The following is a 5,000-nucleotide window of genomic DNA, read 5'->3' on the forward strand; positions in this document are numbered from 1 at the left end:
TCTAGAACAGCCCAAAGCAAACCTTTCAAAAAATAAAATCGTAATTTTCTGCTTATAAACTCACATTTCGTAAAATCAAATCACTAACACATTACGTACAAGATTTCACTACGTTATTTTTTCCGTTTTCTTTACGTCATAAAATGTCATTAAACTATTTCTGACTGTCAGTGCAGCGTGGGTTGTGTGTATTTATGTGAACGAGAAATTTTATAATATGATATTCTCTTGTTTTGGTTTCTCGATGACAAGAATTTTTTATGCATATACTTTGTATATCTGTGCTTAGCGTATCGTTTATATATCCAAATATGATTACGTATGATTTTTTTATTTTCTTTTATTTTATTTATTTATTTATTTATTTATTTTTATTTATTTTATGATTTTTTTATGAGGTTTTCTTTCCTCACTTGTTTTCGATATATATACTATTGTACGTAAATTTATGTTTAACTTTGATGTCTCTCTCCTCTAACTTTTTTAATTTGTGCGTTTTCTTGCCTGTTCCTCCGCGAGTAACTGGATAGTATTGACCGAAATTTTGAAAAAAGAAAGCGATATTTATATGGGAAAACATATAAGAAAAGAAATCGAACGAGAGAAAAAAACATGCTTTGAAATGAAAAGAAGAAGAAGAAGAAAAAAAGCGCGCTTTGAAATGAAAAGAAGAAAAACACGTTTTGAAATATAAAGTATAAGAATAATAAGAAAAAGAAAACCACGGTTTGAAATGAAAAGAAGAAAAATAATGATAAAAACCCCGCTTTGAAATGAAAAGAAGATGAAGAAGAAAACCCGCTTTGAAATGAAAAGAAGAAGAAAAAGAAATACGCTTTGAAATGTAAGGAAGAAAAATAATATTAAGGAAAAAACACGCTTTGAAATGAAGAGAAGAAGAAGAAGAAACACAAAATACGCTTTGAAATGAAAAGAAGAAGAACAAGAAAAAGAAACACGCTTTCAAATGTAAAGAAGAAAAATGATAATAAAAAACACGATTTGAAATGTAAAGAAGAAGGAAAAAACACATTGAAATATAAATAATAATAATAATAATAATAATAATAATAAAACACGCTTTGAAATGAAAATAATAATAATAATAAGAAGAAACACGCTTTGTTCTGCCCTTCATACATCTTTCAGACTCACGCAAAAGGTCAAGATGTTATTCCTGACCTCAATCGGTAAAGAAAAATTAGAAACACAAGTATAAATAAAGCAATAACATAGAAAAAAGAAACACACGAAACCTCACGACTTTGACATCCCCAAGAGTCAAGTATCGTATAATAATTTCGTTTTTTTTTAAAGTCCTTGAAGGGATATCGTTAGAACTGGCATGGTGGTTTTTAGGGCGTAACGCGAGGCGAAACGCGTGCAGATGTCGGGGAGGAAGTGAAACAGCTGGAAAATTCATTTATATGTTGGAGGAACGGGGTGTCCATGGCCGAAGGGATATTAATTTTGTTGCGTGGCGTGTTGTAAATATAATGTCGACACATGACACCCAGACACCCAGACATACACGCGCGCGCACACACACACACACGCACACACACACACACATATACGCACACACACACACACACACACACACACACACACACACACACACACACACACACACACACACACATATGTATATATATGTATGTGCATACATACATACATACATACATACATACATACATACATACATACATACATACATACATACATATATATATATATATATATATATATATATATATATATATATATATATATATATGTACACACACTCACATATATATGTGTGTGTGTGTTTTCATGTCTGTACATATGCATGTATATATACACGAATTATTATAACGAATAACAGAATGCATTGGAAAACGAAACAAACTGATGTTGCTTGTAGTTATGTTGTTTAAAATTTTATTATCGGTAATTACGATGTAAATGATATCGAATGTATTATTTTACGACATAAAATATCTTTGTTGAATATTAGTGCTAATGGAGGAACAGAGAAATTCGTTCATGAAGAAAAATTAAATCAGCAGGAACAGATATCAAAGATAATAAACAAAGCAAAACAAAAGAGAAAAGAAAGAAGAAAATTATTTGTTTTTAACTGGAAGGAAAACGAGGAACTTCAAAAGAAAAAGGGATGTAAGAGAAAAACAAAAGAAAGACGAGAAATAAAACAGTCTGACCAAAGAGAGGAAGAGGAGAGAGCGGGAGCCATATTTTCGCTTCAGTGGCGCTGGAAACATGACGAGGAAGAAGAAGCAGAGGGGAAGAAAGGAAGGACGTAGAGAAATAAGGGAATTTATGCTCTATTGCTTTTAGATATTTAGATTTGATGGACGATGGGATTAATAAACAGACAGACAAACAGTCGAACGGACGGACAGACAGACACACACACACACACATACACACGCACACACACACACACACACACACACACACACACACACACACACATACAGTTACGAACGCACGCACTGACACACACACACACAACCCCCACACTTACAAACGGGCTCGAAAAAAAAAAAAAAGTTAGGATGAAAGATAACAATATGCTATAGAAAGTATATAAAAGTATATAAAACAAGAATAAAAAAGTATATAAAAAAATAAAAATAAAAAAGTATATAAAACGAGAGTAAAACAACCCCGAAATATACAAATAATTATCCAAACTTCAACATCATTTCCAAATATCATTCCCAGCTTAACAGACGCACTAACTATTAACATTAACTTCCCTTAAGAAACCAAATGAATTACCCAAACGAATATCCCTTCCCACAGAGGGCAGAACCAATACTAATTACCTCAGTAGTAATTCCAACAGTTAGCTTTAATTAGTCACAGACCAGGTAAGTAATAAGCTCTGAAGCAGACCGGGATTAGCTGACTCGTGGAGTAAATTACCTCTGTTTACCTGGCTTATACTACTGTTTCTCGAAGTAAAGTTATTATAATGTTAACTATATAATCTATTCTGTTGAATTTTGGTGGCCTTCCTTTTGTTCTGGGGCTTCATAATTACTTTATTAATGAGTTTTTTGTTTTGTTTTCTTTTCTTGTTACAGGTCACTACGCCTTTGTCTTCTTATCTCGTGGTTCCCTTTGCTTCCAAAAGCGGATTATAGTTTCACATTATAATCTTTTTTACAGCAATATCTCTCTCTCTCTCTTTCTCTGCAAAACAGATGCAAATGCAATCGAGGACGGCTATCTAAAACGGTGTCGAGTCCTGAATCGTTTTCGAATCCCTAATGAAAAGGCAAGAAGGGCGTCTATCTAAAACGTTTTCGAATACCTCCCCTAATGAAAAGGCAAGAAGGACGTCTATCTAAAACGTTTTCGAATTCCTCTCCTTATGAAAAGGCAAGAAGGACGTCTATCTAAAACGTTTTCGAATCCCTCCCCTTATGAAAAGGCAAGAAGGACATCTATCTAAAACGTTTTCGAATTCCTCCCCTAATAAAAAGGCAAGAAGGACGTCTATCTAAAACGTTTTCGAATTCCTCTCCTTATGAAAAGGCAAGAAGGACGTCTATCTAAAACGTTTTCGAATTCCTCTCCTTATGAAAAGGCAAGAAGGACGTCTATCTAAAACGTTTTCGAATTCCTCCTCTAATGAAAAGGCAAGAAGGACGTCTATCTAAAACGTTTTCGAATTCCTCCCCTAATGAAAAGGCAAGAAGGACGTCTATCTAAAACGTTTTCGAATTCCTCTCCTTATGAAAAGGCAAGAAGGACGTCTATCTAAAACGTTTTCGAATTCCTCCCCTAATGAAAAGGCAAGAAGGACGTCTATCTAAAACGTTTTCGAATTCCTCCCCTAATAAAAAGGCAAGAAGGACGTCTATCTAAAACGTTTTCGAATCCCTCCCCTAATGAAAAGGCAAGAAGGACGTCTATCTAAAACGTTTTCGAATCCCTCCCCTAATGAAAAGGCAAGAAGGACGTCTATCTAAAACGTTTTCGAATCCCTCCCCTAATGAAAAGGCAAGAAGGACGTCTATCTAAAACGTTTTCGAATTCCTCCCCTAATAAAAAGGCAAGAAGGACGTCTATCTAAAACGTTTTCGAATTCCTCCCCTAATAAAAAGGCAAGAAGGACGTCTATCTAAAACGTTTTCGAATTCCTCCCCTAATAAAAAGGCAAGAAGGACGTCTATCTAAAACGTTTTCGATTCCTCCCCTAATGAAAAGGCAAGAAGGACGTCTATCTAAAACGTTTTCGAATCCCTCCACAAACGTAACGGTAAGGAGGACGTCTTTTTTGAGAACGTTTTCGAATCCTTCCATAAGAAATGATGAAAAACAAGAAGCGTATCTCTCTAAATCGTTTTCAACTCTCCCTCCCACACACACTGCAAATGAAAAGGCAAAAAGAACGTCTGTCTTAAACGTTTTCGAATCCCTCTACAACAAATGAAAAGACAAAAAAATAAACGTGTATCTAAAACGTTTTCGAACACCTCACTCCTACAGAAAATGAAAAGACAAAAAGAATATTTACCTACAACGTTTTCGACCCCTCACTCCCACAACAACAAAAAAAAGAGAAAACCTAAAACGTTCTCGAACCCCTCACCCCCACAGCAAACAAAAAGACAAAAGAATATTTACCTAAAACGTTTTCGAACCTTCCACAACAAATGAAAAAAACAGAGAACATCTCCCTAAAACGTTTCCGAACCCCTCACTCCCACAACAAATGCAAATACAAAAATAACACCTCCCTAAAACGTTTTCGAGTCCCTCACTCCCACAACAAATGAAAAAAACAAATAGAACATCTCCCTAAAACGTTTTCGAACTCCTCACTCCCACAACAAATGAAAAGACAAAAAGAAAACCCTAAAACGTTTTCGAACATCTCCACAACAAAAGACGAAAAGCAAGAAAGGACACTTATCCAAAACGTTTTCGAGTCCCTCACTCCCTCAACAAATAAAAAGACAAAAAGAACACCTACCTAAAAC

This window comes from Penaeus vannamei, chromosome 24 (assembly GCF_042767895.1).
Source record: "Penaeus vannamei isolate JL-2024 chromosome 24, ASM4276789v1, whole genome shotgun sequence".
NCBI lineage: Eukaryota > Metazoa > Arthropoda > Malacostraca > Decapoda > Penaeidae > Penaeus > Penaeus vannamei.